A 21,750-nucleotide genomic window follows, 5' to 3' on the forward strand; every position below is an offset into this window, starting at 1 on the left:
TGACTTCCGGCACCGACAGGAATTGTAATGTCCTGGTGGCACCGTGAAATCAGGTTTCGGATTCAGTGTTTCCGGGTCGGCGGCAACCCGCCAGTGGCAGCGGCGGGTTACCACCAACCTCAGAATGAGGCCTATTATACCCATAAAAGCACAAAGAATACATTCATGCACCAAACATTTTGACTGTCATCCAAAAAATAGTCTAACAAATGTACAATATCAGTACTTTACATACTTAAATCTGCTATGCAAGGCTATGTTAATAAAACCGTACACTGAAAAGGTCACTTCTGGATATGATGTCAGCGCACACAGCACATGGATATCTGTAACACATCCTATGTCATGTTTGATAAGAACTGGTATCAGTCCTCTATTTCTAGCCTGGTTATATGCAGGGCAAATCAAGAAAAAGTGAACCTCACTACCAATAGCTGTCCGGCAAAAAGGGACAGTCCCTTGAAGAATTGCTTGTCACCCAACTGGCAGAGAAATTTGCCACTGGGAAAATGTTAAATGTAAATATGAACTTTAAATAGAGCAGCATTTTCTTGAGGGAAGTTATCACATTGAGATAAAGTTCCACCTCTGGTGCAGATTTGTGATTTAGATAACCTAGTCTAGATAATCATATATATATATATATATATATATATATATATATATATATATATATATATATATATATATATATATATATATATATATATATATATATATATATATTCAATGAAAAAACTTTATTAAAGGGATGTTATGGTTAAGTTGCACTAATAAAAACCCATGGAATTTATAAACAAACTTTGTTAAAGGGATGCTATGGTTAAGTTCCACTAACTTAAAACTTAAATTCAATGAAAAAACTTTCTTAAAGGGGCATATGGTTCCAAATAAAACCGAAAACCCTCAGAAATTCACCAGTTATGTTCAACTAAGCAACCATATCTTGCGCCACCACCATGCACTGCTAAGACAGGGCCTCATTACAACCCTGGCTATTAGCACCATGGTCTATGCCGGATTCCGCCATGGTGGATGGCGGATTTACCGCCCCATTCCAAGGTTGGCGGGGTGGTAAATCCCCATTCAGCATGGCCCCTTCCCCATTTTTGGCCCATAGGGCTCAATGGGAATGGGGAAAGCGCTAATTACGGCACCATAAATTACGGTGCCGTAATTAGCACCAAGGTCCCTTAGCGGGTTGGACTTTAACGCCTGCAAAAAGCAGGCGTTAAATTGTGAATCGGGCGTTAAGGGTTTAACGGCGCCGCAGCCTTTTTTTACGGCGCCGTTAACCCCTTAACGCCAGGGTTGTAATGAGGCCCAAACACCCATTATATGTAACCGCACAGCCTACTTCTGTGGGACACAAAATCCCACCAGCTGCTGCCTAGCAATCAATAAAAGAGGCTATTGATCCATATCTTTCGAAAACAACAGTACTCTGTATATACTGCACCACTCTGCAGGGGAGCCATTTCAAAGTGCTTTTGAAGCTGTGATCAAGGAGCATGAGAAACACTGCCCTCTACATTAGATTTAGCACATGTGCAACATCTTCCCCTGTCCACCTGTCCCTGCATATATGTGGTTGGTGCCCCTTCACTCTATTCCCTCCCCACCTTGCTTTCTGGCCTCTCATGCAAAAAAAAAAGAAAACATAAATAAAGGTTCCTTTAGAAACCACCTTTCACAGTTAAAAAATAGAACTCAACTAATAAGCTTATAGACTCCATCATCTTTACATTTTTCAGTAAAGTAGTTAGATTCAATAAGATTCTCCAACATTCCCATTAGCATTTTCCACTATGCTAATGGAGATAATGGACAATTCTATAACAGTGAAAAAGAAAAAAGCACACAAACAAATGTCTGTCCGAAAATATTCTCTCTAGCGTACAATAAAGACCGTAATGCATTCCCCTGTCTAGCCCATGCCTTATTAGAAAACCTGGATTGCACATGCACTCCATCACAGAAAACAGTCCTTCTGCTCTTTTTACTGTTATGTTTTTAACATTTCCTCATTGACTGCTTTAAACCAGTCAGATGTCTATCCACCAATCACTTGAAAACCATCTACATATAGCCTATCAACATATCAAACTTCCACCCACCAACTGCCACTTAATGTTATACAAATCTTGTGCATCTACATTTCCCATACTTATACCAAAACATTGTACATAGTTCTCCTATAAATGCACATATGCATAGTGCAGTGACAGAAGTGCATAAATAAAAGCGTAAGTATGGATGGACAAGTACTCATGGGAGCCCAGGAGGAAAGTGCCAGGGTATGCCAGGGTGAGAGGTCACTAGCTAACTGCAGGGGCAGAGGAGTCCCAAGGGTGGGGTACATCTTAACAGTAATGTCCCTTTAACAAAGTGTTTTCTGTCAATTGAATATGTTTCCATAAGTGAAAATGTTTCATAATGTTACATCAGTGTATATAAATTATTAATAATTCCTCTTTTAACATATATGAAATAACTATAAACCACCTTTAACAAACACATTTTTTTGCAACTTAAAGTTATGCGAGTCATTATCAGCAGACCCATACCCCAATAGGCAAATCAGAGTAGACATTTGTCCTTGCTGAGGGCCAGGCCCTCTGCCCACAGCATTAAAGTTATATCATATTTGTTGTGCTTACGTTTCAACAATTTCAAAAAGGTAAAACACAGAACAGATTTCCAAAAGCACCTTTCATGTCCTTGCTGATGCTCATCGCACAACTTTGCTGCAATCCCGTCCAGCACTCCAGGCTGCAGCCGCAAGCAGATTCTTTTTTCCCACGTAAACCTAGAGCTTTGGCCATGCCCCAATAAGCGAATCAAAGTAGTCATTGACCTTTCCGAGGGCCAGCCCGATCGTGAATGCACCAAACGTATATCATTATTTGTTGTGCTTACATTTGGACACAGAAAACAGTTTTGCAAAACCATGCTTTCAGATCATTGCTGATGCTCCTTGCACAGTTTTATTGTTATTCAGTACAGCACTTCAGGCAGTAGCCACAAGCAGAATATTTCTTCCCATTCAAACCTCGGCTATGCTGCATGCCCAAATAATAAAATCAAAGTACACTATTATCAAATAATTGCAGGGTGGTAGAATGGATAGATCACTGCACTTCATGTAGAACTTTACACCGATTACCCTGCTGCTGCTAATGGGGTTCTTTTGTGCCCTTCTGTCTTCAAGTGTTAGGATTAGAATAGGAAAGTGACCCCTGTTCACCTCAGCACTGGGTTATCCAATAAGTAACTGTTGTCCTAATGAAGCAGAACCATTCTCGATGCTATATTTATGGTTAGAAGTCAGCCAACATGTCATTTGACTATCTTGGGTCTTTCTCAAGGCATGTGTATTGTGGGCCAGTCATTGCTGCAAGGTTGTGGAAATGTGTCCAGCATTTCATTCCAATATATTGTCGCACTATGGCTGCAAATAAGGGTGGTTAATGATTTTAAGAGGTGGTATGGTGCCCACGTGGGCACCTGCTTTGGCGAGCTTGGTAATTATCTGCTGAATAGCATTATCTCAAAGTGTATGCAGCGATAGTCACAGCCATCTGTTGATGCAACCCTGTGCAGCACTTCGGGCTGTAGCCGCAGACAGAATCTTAGCCACAGGAAGATTTTATTTTTCCCATTCAAACATATGCCGATTTTGAAAAACTTCACCACATAGCCAGTCCCTGGTGGCCATGCCCACTTTAACCCCATTGCCAGACCCTCATGGTCATGGCCAGTAGCCATATTATCCAAGTCATGGCTTTTGGCTATGACTCAGACAATCTGGCCATACACCATGGCCACAGGCCATGAATCGGACAATCTGCCACTGCCCATGGCCACCGTCTATACCTCAGTCATCAAAAGTATATCACTATTTTGTGTACCTACATTATGACACTTTTTAAAAAAGTAAACACAGACACATTTGCAAAACCATGCTAAGTCCTTGCCAATGGTCCTTGCACAACTTTCCTAAAAATCCATCCATGCTTTATTTTTGAAAAGTGTCAAAATGTACGGACATAAAATAGTCATCTAACTTAGCTCCCAGTTGACAAAATCCATTCAGATGTTGCAGAATATTTCAAGGTTCAGTTTATAATCTATCTACAATCTTTTATGCAGATTCGTCAAACGCCACCAAAGTTATAACCCATGTAAAAATGTTGAAACCCTCCTATACTCTTGCCCCCTCTTTGCAAAATCCAACCAAACTTTACAAAAAACATTCAAATCGGGTGTTAAATCTGTTTGCAAATGTTTTTGCAGATTTGTGAAATGGCACCAAATTTATAAGCCTTTCAAATACTTTGGGCACCCACTCTAATTTTGTTCTCTCTTGGCAAAACACCAAACTGTGTATCAACATTCAAGGTCACATCTAGAATGATATCACAACATGTCATACAGTTTCAATGAGTGGTGGCAAAGATATACGCCACCCAAAATCTGTTATTCACCAACCCTGTAATGTAAAAACATGTATGGCTGTGCCCGAACATCTGAGATGTTCGCGAACACCACAGAGAGCTGTCCCTGGTCTGTTCGCAGAGATCAGAGTTGAAAAACCACTTGTATTTTGGCATTTTATGGCCATATCCTATTGCATCCAAATCACTCCTCACCTCCACAGAGATTGTTTCATTAGTTTGACAAGTGCAATGCTGTGTTATTTAATATGTTTTTACTGCAATGTTCACGGAAAACAGGCGCTGTCCGCAAACCCAACATGGCGGGCATTTCCCAAAAATATGACACACCTCACGCTTTTTACCATTTGATCAACTGGTGTGTCCGATGTGCACTATGTATGTGCATTATGAGCTCAGATTAAACTCTAAGGAAAGTACTTTAAGATCCTATAAAAAGATTGTAGAAATATAGACATTTTAAGATTTTGAAAATTTCATTGTCAGTAAAAACAAAAAAACTGCCTAATTATGTCAGTAAACAAAAACAAGTGTCCCAGATATGTGATGTCATCAGTAATATCATCAATGACATTTGTGATGTCATTTTTCATGTTGTGGGTGTAAGAATTAGCAGTGCACGGTGGTGGAGTGAGTCATGGTTGCTCAGTTTACCATAACAGGTACGTTTACGGGGTTTTTCGATTTTACTTGTAACCCTGGCATCACTTTAACAATGTTTTTTCAGTGAATTTCATGGGGTAACAGTGCACGCTAATTTCCTATAACTTACTAATATCATGCTTATCCCAATATTGCAAAGTTTTGTCCAATTTACAAAGTTTCACTCTACAACTCTGCAATTCCCCACCTTCTAGCAACATTCCTAACACTTCTATACACTTTTTGCAAATGTGTTCACAGTTTTTTGTGTTCATCAACATTTGTGAACATCTGACATCATTAAAGAATTTTCAGACAGTGCCATGTGACCACACACACGCATGCGGTATGATGACGTGTCCGCGAACATGTCTGCATTTCATGAATGGGTGTGTGTTTTGTGAACAGTTTGGAACTGCATTTTTCAGCTCATCTAGGAACTTTGAAGCTCAGAATTTACCCTTGCACAGCTCCTAAACCTAGTCTTACTCATTATCCACTAGTAATCTAGCACACAGCACATACTTGAAAGAATATTAGCAAAACTGGTATTTATCTTAAAAATAGCATCAGCTATTGCCATCCGCCTCCCCAAGAGCCACCACCAAGAGCACCAGCCGGAGGACCTACACAACAAAAAAAGTGCAGTACTTCAAAAGACAATGTAGAGGACCAAGAAGATGAGGTAGAGGAAGTGCCTACCTCTAGGACCCAGAGGGAATCATGGGCGTGGCAGTTATTTTCCACTGTTGGGAATGTACCAAAGGCTAAAGTTACCAAAGTGAAATGCACTGAGAGCAACATTGTACTCAGTCGCGGACTACCTGGAGAGCACTCCTAAGGGACTGCCTCACCAAATTCAACCACGGCAATGCTCTCAGAAATGTTTTTACTTTCTTATCAAGGAGTAGGCTGTCTTCCTCCACCTAATCTTCCTCAATCAATACTGTAACTACACAGCCTACTTCTGTGGGACGCACAATCCCACCAGCTACCTTGCAAGCAATAAAAGAGGCTGTTGATATACTCTGTATATACTGCGACACACCACTCTGCAGAGGGCAGCAATTTTAAAGTGCTTTTGAAGCTGTAATCAAGGAGCACGAGAAACACTGCCCCCTACCATAGAAGTAACACGCATGCAACATCTTCCCCTGTCCATCTGCCCCTCCATATTGTTGGTTGGTGCCTCTCATTTCACTCCACATTTCACATTTCCACATTTCACTCCACACCTTACTTTCTGACCAAAAAATCCCAACCCCCCCACAAAAAATGTTCCTTTAGAAACCACCTTTCACAGTAAAAAAATAATCATATAGATTCCATCAACTTTACATTTCTCAGTAAAGTAGTTAGACGCAATAAGACTCTCCAACATTTCGTTATCATTTTGTGTCATACTAATGGGAATAATGGACAATTGTATACTAGAGAAAAATATAAAAGGACATGTTTCTATCCTAAATACTTTTCTCTAGCATACAATAAGGACCATAATTGATGGACCTTTATAACTTTCCACAGTCGCTACAGTCCCCTTTCCAGGCCATGGATCATTAAAAGACCTGCATGGCACGTGCACACCATGGCACAGGGCAGCTCTTCTACCCTTTTTAATTTTATATTTGTAACACTCCCTAACACCTGCTTTCAAACAATCACACATCCATCTGCCAATCACTTCCAAAAACTGCACATATAACCGTATGACCATATTAAGCTTCCACACACCAACTGCCACTTAATCTTCTACATATCGTTTGCATCTGCATTTCCATTACTTATACAAAATAATTGTACACAGTGCTCCTAAAAATGCACATATGCATTGTGCAGTGAGATAAGTGCATACATAGAAGGGGCAGTACGGATGGGCAAGTGCTCATGAGTACCGAGAAGGTAAATACCAAGGGATGCCAAGGTGGGACACCACTGGCTAACAAATGGGGCAGAGGAGTCCCAAGGGTGGGATGCATCTTAACCGTAACATTCCTTTAATAAACATTTTTTCTGTCAATTTAATAGGTTTTTTATAAGTGAACATGTTTCATGGTGTTACATCACTTTATATAGGTTATCATAATTCTTCTTTTCATTTATATGAAAGAATTATAAACCTCCTTTAAGAAACTTATTTTGTGCAACACATACTTATGTCTGTCGTAATCAGCAGCGCATGCTGGGGATGCAAATCATCATTCAATTGCCCAAGGCATAAGGCTCAACCATGAACCCAGCCCAACCAAACCACCCCTATTATTCACTGCACCTATGCTGCATCCTAGCTCAGTGTCCACTATACCCTAATAATGTAACCAATGGCCAGTGCTCATGGCTTGCAACCATGACCATTCTCCAAACCTATGGGGCATGGGCTTCGGCCACGCCGTATTTGCCTTTGCCAAGGGCCAGGCCCACTACCCAGACACCGACAGGCTAATTCATAGAATCCAGCGCACAAGTAGCGCACGCGGCTGGCGCACAGCGTGCGCCTGCGATAGTCTGCGCCAGGCACGTGCGCTAAAACAGATTTCCGCGCACAGCGTATTCATGGATTTCAAGCTCCCAAACCAGCCGTGGCGCAGAGAATCGCAGCGAGCCTGCAGCAGCGCCAGTAACGCCCCCAAGAACGCCCTCGCGCAAGGAAAAGCCATCAAAATCGCTAAATCATCGCTAAGGGCTGCGCTAACCCTGGACCACTTCACAGGGCAGGCAAACAAGGAAAGAAAAGCGGGCAATCTTCAAATCAGGAGTACGCGGGAAGTACTACACGCGACTAGGCAGGGAACGTGAATTACAGGGGTACGCGGGAATCATCACACGCGAACAGCCAGGGTGCGTGTATTACAGGGGTAGCGGGAAGTTCAACACGCGATTGGCCAGGGTACGTGTATTACAGGGGTACGCGTGAAGTAGAACACGCGATAGGCCAGGGAACGTGTATTACAGGGGTACGCGGGAATTATCACACGCGAACAGCCAGGGTGCGTGTATTACAGGGGTAGCGGGAAGTTCAACACGCGATTGGCCAGGGAACGTGTATTACAGGGGGACGCGTGAAGTAGAACACGCGATAGGCCAGGGAACGTGTATTACAGGGGTACGCGGGAATTATCACACGCGAACAGCCAGGGTGCGTGTATTACAGGGGTAGCGGGAAGTTCAACACGCGATTGGCCAGGGAACGTGTATTACAGGGGGACGCGTGAAGTAGAACACGCGATAGGCCAGGGAACGTGTATCACAGGGGTACGCGGGAATTATCACACGCGAACAGCCAGGGTGCGTGTATTACAGGGGTAGCGGGAAGTTCAACACGCGATTGGCCAGGGTACGTGTATCACAGGGGTGCGTGGGAATTATCACATGCGAATAGGCTGGGTGGGCCCTCACAGGTGTACCCTGTACACCCTCCACGGCCCCTGCAGGCAGCCCACAAAACAGTGGACTACCCTGCACACCTGATCATGTCCCCCTGCACCCCCATCCACCAGGGGCACCCTCCACCAGGCCCCCACCCATGTCTCCCACCACCCCCACCCCCCAGCAGTGCAGGGGCACCTGCCATCAGGCCCCCACCCATGTCTCCCACCACCCCCACCCACCAGCACTGTGGGGCACGTGGCCAGCAGGCAGTCAGGCAGCAGCCGATGGCAGGTGGGAGCGTGCTCAGGGCTCTGGGGGACTTAAATTTGGCCTCCTGGCCAGGAGCGTGGTCCTTCGTGTTTGAACGCGTGGACAGCCTGATAGGGAGTGATTTTGCACGTGAAAACCCCACACTCAGCGAATCGCGCGAAAACCTGTCACCAGCATATGTGCGTCAATAGTTACCTGCACGTGCAGTGTCAAAGCGTGTGATTGGTGAAAATGGATCTACACGCAGGAGTGACAAAGCGTGTGATTGGTGAAAAGTGAGCTACACGCAGGAGTGTCAAAGCGTGTGATTGGTGAAAAAGGATCCACACGCAGGAGTGACAAAGTGTGTGATTGGTGAAAAGTGAGCTACACGCAGGAGTGTCAAAGCGTGTGATTGGTGAACATGGGCCAAGCACGTACACGCCGTAAGTGACGCTGTACGTGTGGGCCTGTATAAAAGGTAGTGTTGAACACCATTTCCTTGTACGTGCTTTTCGTGGAGAGCGAGTGGGTGAATTCTGTACTTCTTGTCGTTTCACACGCGATTTACTTCACAGCGTTTCCAGTTCGTACTCCCTGTTACCTCTGACAGCTTTTTCTCTTTTTCCTCTTGTACTGGTTTACCTGGGCCTGTTCCCTCAAACAGTGTCCCCTTCTACTGTTGTCCTGTCTCCTCAGACAGCGTACACATCTTCTTTTGGCGGGGGTGTTGCCAACCAAAAGCGCTCATTTTTCACGCTCTTTTACCTGGCAGACGGTGAGTCACGCACGTATCTAACATCTGTGCTTGCCCCGTGTGTAGCCTACCCCTTCAGAGGTCAATCTAGGCTGAGTGTGACACGCATACGTTCATTGTGTTACTGGATGCCACAGCGTAGTGCAGGGTTTTCCATCAGCACACGTGGTCTAGGAGGGGTATTGTGCACGTTCCTTAACTTTTTTGGGGTGCCTGTGCGTTGCGTGACCTGTCATCTTTCCCCAGGGGTGTCATATAGCCTTGCCACTGCACTAGGGTACGAATACCATCTGGTACCCAACCCCTTTGACACCCAATTGCCCAGGACAATTGTGCACACCGACTCCCATACGCACAATACCATCAGTGCCATGGTTGGGAGGCGTGCAAGCCGTAAGGGTGGCAAAGGTGGCCGAGCCACACGTGGTGGCCGTGGAGGATCCACTAGGGGACGTGGTTGTGACTTGCAGGGTGCCCCTGTCCCCCCCAGTCTGGAGGAACAGTCAGGGACACCCATGCCCCCCCCCCCCCAGTTGAGAGTCATGTGGCTGATACCAACCCTGATCAGCCCTTGTCGGACCAGGCCATTGTGGCACCAGACCTGTCCGAGGGTGATCCCATCGCTGACATCCAGGTCAGCAGGTCCACTGCACGTGCACCGGTGCACATTGGTGTCATCAGGGCACGCGCATCTATGCCAGATAGGTCATCTGCTGGCCCCCGTAGCCAGGGTGTGGCTCCATCCACCCCACCTCTCATACACCCTGCCAAGACTGTGTCGGTCCTAGTTCATGCACCTCAGATCAGTCCTGACCCCATCCCACTACCCCCAATGCCTGCACCTACTCCCATGCTGAGTGGGCAATCCCACACACCCAGTACTGAGTCCACCACGACTCCTGCCCCTAGTGTCCACAGCGGCGTAGGACACTCTGGATCCCCACCACCTTCCAAGCGCAAGAGGAAGAGTGCACGTCCGGCACAGGCTGATGCCCCAGGCACGGCTGCACAGTCCGGCCCATCAAGGAAGCCAAGCTTCACAGACGCCGAACTGAATGCACTTGTTCAGTATGTGTCAGATCATGATAGGGAAATGGTCATCGTTGCAGGGTCCAAGACCACACATGCCAGACGCCAGGCACACTGGCAGACCATTGCTGACAGAATAAGTGCCCTTGGAGTAGTGAGGCGCACAGCTAGTGTTTGCCAGAAGCGCTGGAATGACCTTAAGCGCAGGGCAAAGGATAAGCTGGCCTCAAGTCATGCCGCAACCTTGGTGACTGGAGGTGGGTCCCCAGCACAGGAAATAGAACTCACACCACACGAGTCCGTAGCTGGATCCTACGTCACCGAGGGACAACTCCAAGGTGTGGGAGACCTCCCTGATTACGAGGCATCATCCGGTGAGTGCACATGCATGTGTGTATTATCCATGTGCATGGTGTGTGTGTGAAGCATTCATGTTGGGTGCCTGTCAATGGGGTGTGTGGCAGAGTTGATAGTGGCACCCATGTGCCTCATCCAGTATGTTCAGTGCAACACCATCTGGCCACAGCACTATCCCTACTGGCAACAGTGCACATATGGGCCGACACCATGGAAGTTGCCCTTGAATTGTCATTTTGTCACTACATTGTTGCTCATACTCCCCTGTCTATTCATCTGATGTCTTACATACCATTCCTATCCTTTCCCCCAGCCATTCAAGTTTCATCTTCACATGCCTGACATGCAATGATACCACATGCTAATGCGTCCTCTGTATATAAATGCCAACCAACATGCTGTCATACTGTGGATGTTGCCTTGACATCCACCTCCTACCTGTGGGCTTTGGTACCGTCTGTTTTCGAGCCCCATTCCCTCACACTCCATGCTGCTCTTCATGGTCTATCTTCCATGACTTCTACAGTTCAGACCATCGTGCCCTACTCACGACACCTGCTTGCCAAAAGTCAAATGAGGGCACCCTGCCCTCCAATGCGACCCACCCTATTGCTGACCAGTGCATCTGAGCCTACTCTAAGCTAACTCTCACTGACATCTGCTCATACATGCCTTTGCCTGTCCCATAGACCCTACACATGGTCCCTGTCCTCTCTCCTTGCTCCTCTTCCACCATCATTGGTGGGACCCGTTGGGGTGTACTCCTGGCCTCCTTCCAATCCTCAGAGGCCACTATTGATGTGCATGGTAATGGGAGCGTCTCAGTCCAAGGCCCTTAGGCCAACCTCAATCTCCTTGAGAAATGCTACCCACATCTCATCAACTTCCTTACCTCTCCTGCTGTCCCCCCTCCTCTCTCCTCATCAATCCTGCACTGCCTCCCTGCACCCTCCCATGAACCTTCTCCGCCTCCCACTCCAACTCCTACACATGCTGCACCTCTGATCTCTAGCACTCCCCGTAAGTCCTACAAGGCTGTCAACCTCCTCCACAATTACACTCCTTTCACTGCGGCTGCATCAGGCATTCCTCCGATATCTGTCACTTACATGAGGTTATGCACCTTGACATCCTTGGTCTCATGGAAACATGTCGGACGGCCAGCTCTGTCTGCATCCTTGACCCTCTCCTTGGCCCGCCACTACTGTGCAGGGGGGGTGTGCCCTTGGCTTCCCTGAGGGTATTCCTGCCACTGTCACTCCTACTTAGACCTACTCCACTCTGGAATGGCTTGTGTGAGGTCTCTCTCCACCACACCTTGACATTCTCAAACAGTGCGTACTGTGTCTGGGAAAACTGGTCAAATGTACTACTTCCTTTCTGAGTGTCCTCACCTCTCCTCCTCACTCATGTCCCCAGACACAGAAATCCTCATCCTTGGTGCTGTATGCATCCACCTGCATGCTTGTTGACGCCCCCACGTGACCTTTCTGTGACCTCAGCAACTCCCTCTCACCCTCTAGACTCCCGTCTGTCCCTACTCATTCTGCAGGGCACACTCTTGATGCTCTGATCTCATCTGACTTTCCCCTCTCCGTCCATCTCTGCACTCCTCTCTCCTGGAGTGATCACATTCTCCTCTCCTCCCAGCTCACCCTCACCACCCCACAGGCAAAGCCACCCTCACCACTGTCACACACCTTCTTGGTATTCCGACCCATGAAGTGTGTGTCAGTCGAGGCTCATGCTGCCAAAATCTCCCCCCCATCCAGCTCCCCCTTAGGCTCACTCCCATCCTGACAGGGCCCACTCCATGCTCCACTCCATGTCAGGTACACTGGATGTCTTTGCCACGGTCATGACCACCTGTCTGAAGCCCCATGCCAATGCAGAGTCCTGGCATGACTTGGATCTTGTGAACCCAAACCACAGGTGCCGGGTGGCAGAGAGGGAATGTCCTGCATCATGGCCATCCTCTGGCAAACTGGCCTGCCACATGCTCCAAAGGCAATAGCGCCTCACCCTTTTCACCAAGATGAGATCCCCAATCCAAGGGCACATATCTGCGGCATGTGACAACTCTGCAGGACACATAGAAATCTGAAAGGACCTTGCCGAGCCAGAAGCAGTGTGTACCTCCCCTGTCCCCTCCGAGCCCACAGCACTGCATGATTGTCTCTGTACCCCTATAGGCCACCCCCCAGCACTTGTCTGCGCCTAACACCATCTGCCCTTGACGTCAAGTCCTACTTACCTTGTACAGCACTTCCAGCCGCCACTTCCCCTTGCACTTCATTGTGCCACCCACCCCTGCACTTGTGTGACATGAATGACACCAGCACCAGTAGGATTGTTGACTGGCATCCCCTTCTGCCCCACCACCCCTCAGTGCTCCGCTGTACCTTCATACATTACTTGACCGGTGCTTCACGAATGCAATATGAATCCTTTACAGGTGATGGGGAGGTGGAATCACATTGTTTACTGCATTTTGTTGATGTAGACAAGGCACTGTGCATCGTTGCCAATTTGGACTAGCAGATCCATGTACAACATGTATACTTATTGATGTGACGATGCAATGTCAGGACCAGAGTGGTTGAAATCCAAAAAAGTAGCCCTCCTCTCCCTCTTCACTTGGTGGCTATGTCACATGCCATGTGTGTGATGGCATGTGCCTTTGACATGGCAATCAACGGCCAATGTGTGATGGCAGTGCTAGGCAGCAAGGTGAGCAGGCGTTGCTCTCCAATCTGTACATTGTATGCCCTGAGCCTCCCCTACAGACCCAGTGATGGTGAATGCATAGGAGGTCTCCCAGTCATGTTGGACATGTGTCGTAGAACTACTGCCTCTGTTGTTCATCAGCCCTTGTTGCATGCCATGGTGCTAATGCCTGTTTCCATTTTTCTCTTTCATGTCTTTGCAGGGGACGAAGCACTTGTTGATGCTGGGGATGTGGTGGTGGAGCCGTCCCAGGAGGGCAACCCGGGCCGACCTACCACAAGTGAGGGACGTGGTGTGTTTGTGGGTGAAAACCCACAAGTGCTGCAGGCCGTGCTGTCGAGGGGTGTCTCTGGGGGTTCCTCCCCCGAGCAGTATTCAGGTGTAGACTCGGAGGATGACACCTATGTGCAGTCGCAGGTGAGTGTTCTTGGGAGAGAATCTCCTCTGTCCGACCCACCTGCAGCCGGGCCATTGCCCTCAATGGGGATGTCAGTGTCGGCAGATCAGCCTCCGGTGGTTACGGATGCAGGGCCACACCACCCAATCTCTGATCCTGTTCCTGGGGCTGCAGATCAGAGAGGGAATGCAGTCCTGCAGCCTGAGGCCTTGCCGGCACAGCAAGGCGCAGTCCGCCTTGCCCCAGGCAGGTGTGGTGCCCGTCAACGTGGTGGCCGTATGCCACCTGGCAATACCGTTTGGGAGCAATCCATCTACGGTATGGCCACCCAACAGGCAGCATCATCCGAGATGATTGCACAGGCCATGGATAGGGTGGCCACTTCCATTGTCCCCCCAGAAAGGCTGATGGAGCGACTGGAGCAGGCTACAGAGTCCATCTGCCAGGCACACAGGGAGGATATGTTGGCGTCCAACATGGACAGGCGGGCGGCACTGGCGACTCTGCGGGAATCACTTTCCATGGAGTCCCAGCGCCACAGGGAAGGCCTGAGGGAAGAACTCCGTCACCTCAGGTCGACCCTGTTAGAGCTTGAGGCTTCATCCCATAGAAGGACAGAGGAGCAGCTGGAGCGTCTGACACGGACGCTCTCGGCCGAGATGCAGGCAACTCGTGCGGAGGTCAGGTCATCCCGGGAGTTACTGCATGGGGACCTCCGCATGATTATAACCCAGAACCAGAACTACCAGACCCGCCTGCTTGCAGCCATGGAGGAGCAAACTCGTGCTTTGCGTGGGCTGCCTCCCATTGTCACACCATCTTCTGAGGCAGCTCCCCCACCTCCAGAGTCAGCTGCAGGGTCTGGCCAGAGCCATAGCGACTCATCTCCCACAACAGAGTAGCCGTGTGGGCCACGAGCCTATGGGGTGTTTTCCTTTCCCATGATCCACACAGGTGGATTGTGGCGTGCATCCTGTCCTCGGACCTCATAGGTGCCCCCCCCCCCCGCCGGCCCTTTCATGGCCATTTTTTCTCATTTTTATTTTTATTTTGCAAGAGTGTTGCCTTGTGTGGGTACCTGGGCATACACTGTATTGTGGCTGGGCACATGCAGGCTTGTCCTGAGTTTGGTTTCGATGCTTGGGTAGCAGACATCCACACCCCTCCTGCTTCCGTTTCCATGGGCTTGCAAAGGGTGTGCCCAAGTGACAGCAAATTACACGGTGACATTGGACTCCCATGAGCTGTTGGCCAGTCCATAGTCAATACTGTGTAGACATTCATAGTGTTCATTGTTGTTGCACCTAACTATGCATGATGGTTTGATATGTGCCTCTACTTACATATGTTGCTCATGTTTTGCAGGTATTTCACACAGATCTTCACAAGGGCATACTCTCTGGAGTCAGACTACATGTCGGTAGATGTGCACTGACACTTTTGCATGGCGCCATCACTGTACATCTGGACGGTGAGGACATACCAGCAGAATCAGGTAATGACACTACCATTGATTACATGCAATGTGTCTTGTTTGGGTGGGCTTCAGGGTGGGTTGGTGTGTAATTTGATTGAAAATACTCTTACACAGGTGTGTAGTAGTGGCTCCAGGGCGGTTAGCTGCTCAAGTGCGGCTATGTTCCATTTGGGGCACTGCTATTTGTGACACTGGTGTCATGTTGTGATGGCCAGTTTGTTTGCTGTCACATACCATGACATGGTGTCCTCAGTGGCGGGACTGTGAAGGGAATGGGTGACATGGCAATGTTGTCATGTAGTGAATCGCCTGTGGCAATGCATATTAGATTGATGGAGTTGTGTCTTTGCGTTGTGATGCATTGCTGGTGTATGTGTAGCTAGGGGTGCACACATATTGACACTTCCATGTTAACAATCTCAGGCTGATGTGTATCTGACTGTTTATTGTCAAGTAATTTTCAGACATTGTCAGGTAGTGTCATCATTGATTGTCAGATGGCATGTGCCAGAGCAGTGTGCACTAGCCAGCACTGTGATTCCTAGGTGAAGAAGTTGGCCACCAGTTGCGTACGGGCTGCCTCCCCCCGTGCCCTTTCCCCTCCCATGCGCAGCGGGCGTGCATGTGGTTGTGGATGTGGGGGCACCACCATGTCCACGGGCAGGCCCCGGCGTGTTGCAACGTTGTGCAGGACACATGCTGCCACTATGATCCTGCACACTATTCGGGGAGCATATAACAGCTGCCCGCCAGAACGGTCAAGGGAGCGAAAGCGTGACTTGAGCACTCCGAATGTGCGCTCCACTATGCCCCGTGTTGCAATGTGGGCTGTGTTGTACCTTACCTGGGGTGGCGTGGTGGGGTTCCGGATTGGGGTCATCATGTGGGGGCTGATAGGGTAGGCACTGTCCCCTGCGGAGGTGGTGATGGGTATCATTAGTGGTGTTGTGTCATGACCCAGTATCTGACATGCATGCATGTGCAGTGGCATTCATGCTCACCAAGCAGCCATGTATCTCCATGCTGGCCAGCCTCTAGGTCCCGGCATAGGGTAGACATTCTGTAGATGAAGCTGTCGTGGGTGGACCCTGGATAGTTGGCATATACTGATGTGATTATTCCCTTGGCATTGCATACAACTTGCACGTTGATGGAATGCCAGTGCTTGCGGTTTCTATAGATGTGCTCTGTTGCCCTGGGTGGACGTAGAGCCACATGTGTGCAGTCAATTGCACCAAGCACTTTGGGGAATTGAGCCACACCATAGAATTCCTGGATGCACGTCCGCCTTTCTGCATGAGTCCTGGGGAGATATATGTGCCTGCGGACTGATGGCCGTGCAGTGATGATGTTCAAGACCTGGTGTAGGCAGCGTGACTGCGTGGCCTGTGACACACCACCCACTATGGCACTTGTCCGCTGAAAGGATCCAGTGGCCAAGAAGTGCAGTACATTCAGGACCTTCTGCAGGGGGCTGAGTGCTTGGGAGCACAGGGTGGGTGATGTGAGGTCATCCTCCCACTCACTGACCAGGTCCAGTATGATGTGTGCTGGAAACCTGTACCTCCCATACACCTGGTCATCAGGCATCCCGAATAGGCTGGTTCTGGGTGTGAATATTCTGGCCCTGACTCTCCTCCTCCTCCTCCTTTGGTAGCCCACTGCCACTGCTGCTAGGAACGGTATGTTCATCCTGGCATCTGGCTTGTTTATTGAAAAGTGCGCAAATTAATGCCTTGCGCGTGTTGTAGGCGAGCGTGTGAGCCTCGCACCCCTGGAATCGAGTTCCCACTCCAATCGCGTGTGGAAATTCCCACGCAGCAGGCATACAGGTGCGCTGACGTACTTGCTTGTGTAAGTGGCCGCGCGCCCCTGAAATACACGTACATAGGCCAATGGCGCGTACGCGCACTTTTGGCCAATTACACGCGATGACACTCTGACGTGCAGTATTTCCACGTGTGCTCCGTCTTCACGTGCTGAGTGGGGAACGCCCGTGCGGATCACGTCAGACGCGCTTACGCGATGAGGGACTCTGGTCCAATAGATTCGCGTATGCGTGCTGACGCACTTACGCGCTAAGGGCCTTTCCTCGGATTTCACGCTGACGTGCAGGAATTTCACGTGCCAAATCACTCCGTATCAAGCTGGCCACCCGAAAACACATGGAACACCACGCTCCTGCCCCGAAGGCCGAGTTACTGCCCCCCCAGTGCCCTGAGCAGCCTCCCACGTGCTATCTGCTGCTGCCTGCCTGCCTGCCTGCCTGCTGCCACCGTGCCCTGCCATTTGGTGCCTGCACATCAGCCATCTGCAGGGGTCCACTTGCTGTGTCCACCCCTGCTGGAACTGAAGACTCCCAACTGGGATTACATCGCTCCACAGCCCAGCCCCAGGACCCAGTTGCCCACCCACACCTGCCTCTGGGGTTGCCATGTCGGGCACTTCTACATCTGGCACCAGTGGCAACCCCAGGCCAGAGGGGCAGAGGGGCACCAGCTTCACTGCCACCGAAGTTGGTGTCCTGGTGGAGCATGTCCTGGGGCAGTATGATGCCCTCTTTGGATCGTCCCGCGCCAGCAAGGAAGGACGGGAGAGGATCTGGGCCGACTGTGTGGTTGCCATCAACGCGGAGGGGGTGGCAACCCGCAACGTCTTGAAGATCAAGAAGCGCTGGGAGGACTTGAGGTCCAGGACCCTTGTGAAGGCCCGGCGCCTCGTGGAGGGGGGCCGGGGCCACATGAGTTCCATCCAGAAGAGGGTCCTGCAACGCGTACGCCCAGCGCTACACGCCCAGATCCTTGAGAGGGAGACCCGTCTGGAGTTGAGCGGTAAGTGTCCAAGCATCACTGTGTGAGACAGGGCATGTTGCGGTGTGCTGGTTCTATGATACTTGCCTGTATGTGTGCCATGGGCCATGTATGCATGTATGTGTGCTGGGACATCATGGTAATGCATGTGCGACCAGTGATGTGTGACCCACATGGTTGTTGCATGTGTTGAAATGCGGCATGGGGAGCACTATGCAGATTTGGGACATGAGAGCATGCCAGTCTCTGTACCTGGACATGGATGGGGGTGAAGGATGGGTGCTGATGCCAGGTACATATATGGTAGCCATGTCTGTGTGCCTGACCTGCATGTCTGTGACTTGTGCATGCCATGGATGCATGACTCATGTGTGTGACAATGCACAGATTCAGTGACGCACCCAACTTACCCTTGTTTTGCCTGTGTTCGGTGTGATTGGGGCCAGATGGATGTGACTGAGGTGAAGTGTGTGCATGTGATATGCATGAGCCATGATGCATGTGAGTTACATATCATTGAATGTTTCAAGAGTCAATTGGACATGCATGGAAATGTGCATGGCATGCACCATGCCTGTTACTGTGTGTGTTTTGCCTGGACTGACCCATGTGTTGTGGAGGGACATGATGGAAGTGTACTTTGACAGGGGTGCTCATCTGCTATTGCTTCCTGTCTAGGGGACCATTGTACAGTAGCCTGATGCTTGTGTCCTTTGTCTCCCTCTACGCAGCGGCTAGTGAAGAAGAGGGCGGAGACGGCGCTGTGGAGCAAGGCGGCGGGGATGCCCCCACGGCTGCAGCGGAAGGGGTGGGTGAGCCCCCACAGGGGCCTGCTACGGCGGGAGACGGTGAGGAGCCATCCAGGTTGGTGGTTTGCACAGAGGAGGAGGAGGCCGACACTGGTGCACACATGGGGCCTGGTGGGAGCATCCCTGCTGGTGCAAGTGGTGCAGTCCAGGGCCAGGGGCAGGAGGCAGCACAGGTCACCGTGGAGGTGCCTGTGCATGTCGCTGTCCCTGACCCTGTGAGTGCACCACCATGCACCAGCAGGGATGCCCCGTCCCAGGCCCGTCCGCAGGTAGAGGGGATGTCCATGTCAACTGACTCCCCTCCACCTGCGGCCGTGGGAACCCCTGGCCGCTTGGAGCAGGTCCTGATTGGGGTCGCGATGCGCACGGCTGTGATTCGTGATGCCGTGCGTGCTTCCCGGGAGGAGCACGCACGTCATCACGAAGTGCACCGTGCCGACGTGGCCCAATTGGGATCGGCCATGTTCGGGGGGTTCCTGCATGTGTTGGCCAATCTGACGGCCCTCTCCTCCTCTGTGCAGGCTATCCACCGGTCGTTCTCCTTGCCGTCTTCCGGCCCAGATGCCACCATGGCCCCCTGTGGACCTGCCCCGACCAATGCAGCGAGCTCAGTGGGGATCCCATCCCTGCCGCAGTTGGGAGTCGGAGGTCCAGCAGGGGTGGACGACACAGCAAGTGGACCCCAGCAGATGGAAGATGTGCCGGCATCATCGGGCAGGGCACGTGCACGACGGCGTCGGTGGTTACCATCAGCCTGGATGCCGTCGTGCTGGCAGAGGCAGTGGCGTCGGAGGCAGCAGCGGGCTCGACGTGGGAGGCATCATGGCTCAGGGCCATCAAGATCGGAGGGGCAGGCATCGGCCGGAGGGCAGGGCAACCCTGGCATGGCAGTGTGTTCCGTGTGGGAGGAGTTTGGCCAGCGGATAGGTGCGGAGCGGCAGCGGGCGGAAGAGGAGCGGCTCGCCATGGCCAGGGCGGAGATCTCCATGCATCAGGCATTGAGGCGGGCTGAGTGCCTCGAGGAGGCTCGCAGGGAATTTGGTGAGCACATGGGGTTGTCCCTGCGAGACCTCGGGGCCAGGACTGAGTCCTGCCTCTAGGACATTGACATGGCGTTCGAGGATGCCCTGGCCAGCATCACCAAGTGAGCCGCAGGACTAGCCCGCTGCCTTTGTATATAGTTTTTTAGTTAGTTAGTGCTAGGTTTCCTTTATTTCTTTTTATTATTTTGGATCGCTTGGACAATGGCCACTTCTTTGTACATATTTTTTTAATTAGTTAGTATTAGGTTTCATTAGTGGTGTTGGGCTCATGGACCCTTGAACAATCCTGTATATATTGTTATTTTTTGGGAGGTACATTTTTTTACTTTCATATTGTTTACACCATGTCGTAATGGTTTTTCTTTCATTTCATACTACATGTGTTTACTTTGGACAAAATCTATTGATTTTTCTATCCTTTGTTTTTTGGTTCCTCATTTTTGTTCCCGGACATGGACCTTTTATTTGCTTTGCCAGATAGTTGTATTAGTTTACTTGATCTTTTTTTTTAATACATTTTTATATTATCTTACACTTGTGTCATTTTTTCTTTGGTTCCTTACATGTCATGATATGGGTTTTGACATTCACTTGCACCCATTGTGTATGTGTGTGTGGCGGACATGTGTTCTTTTGCATACTTGCCTTTGGGGTTGTGTCATGTGATTGCATTCACTATGTGGGTGCATGCAATCCTTGCCTGGGTGTTTGTGCTGGGTATGCTGGCCATTACTGCCATTATTGTGTATCGTCAGGACCAGGGGCCAGGGGGACATGGGTGGGGGCCTGCTTGCAGGTTCCCCACAGTGCTGGGGGTGGGGGTGGTGGGAGACATGGGTGGGGGCCTGGTGGAGGGTGCCCCTGGTGGATGGGGGGTTGGGGGTGGTGGGAGACATGGGTTGGACATGGGTGGGGGCCTGCTGGCAGGTTCCCCACAGTGCTGGGGGTGGGGGTGGTGGGAGACATGGGTGGGGGCCTGGTGGAGGGTGCCCCTGGTGGATGGGGGGTTGGGGGTGGTGGGAGACATGGGTTGGACATGGGTGGGGGCCTGCTGGCAGGTTCCCCACAGTGCTGGGGGTGGGGGTGGTGGGAGACATGGGTGGGGGCCTGGTGGAGGGTGCCCCTGGTGGATGGGGGGTTGGGGGTGGTGGGAGACATGGGTTGGACATGGGTGGGGGCCTGCTGGCAGGTTCCCCACAGTGCTGGGGGTGGGGGTGGTGGGAGACATGGGTGGGGGCCTGGTGGAGGGTGTCCCTGGTGGATGGGGGTTGGGGGTGGTGGGAGACATGGGTTGGACATGGGTGGGGGCCTGGTGGAGGGTGTCCCTGGTGGATGGGGGGTGGGGGGTGGTGGGAGACATGGGTGGGGGCCTGGTGGAGGGTGTCCCTGGTGGATGGGGGTTGGGGGTGGTGGGAGACATGGGTTGGACATGGGTGGGGGCCTGCTGGCAGGTTCCCCACAGTGCTGGGGGTGGGGGTGGTGGGAGACATGGGTGGGGGCCTGGTGGAGGGTGCCCCTGGTGGATGGGGGGTTGGGGGTGGTGGGAGACATGGGTTGGACATGGGTGGGGGCCTGCTGGCAGGTTCCCCACAGTGCTGGGGGTGGGGGTGGTGGGAGACATGGGTGG

The sequence above is a fragment of the Ambystoma mexicanum genome, chromosome 12, assembly GCF_040938575.1.
Source record: "Ambystoma mexicanum isolate Mex_15411 chromosome 12, UKY_AmexF1_1, whole genome shotgun sequence".
Classification (NCBI taxonomy): Eukaryota; Metazoa; Chordata; class Amphibia; order Caudata; family Ambystomatidae; genus Ambystoma; species Ambystoma mexicanum.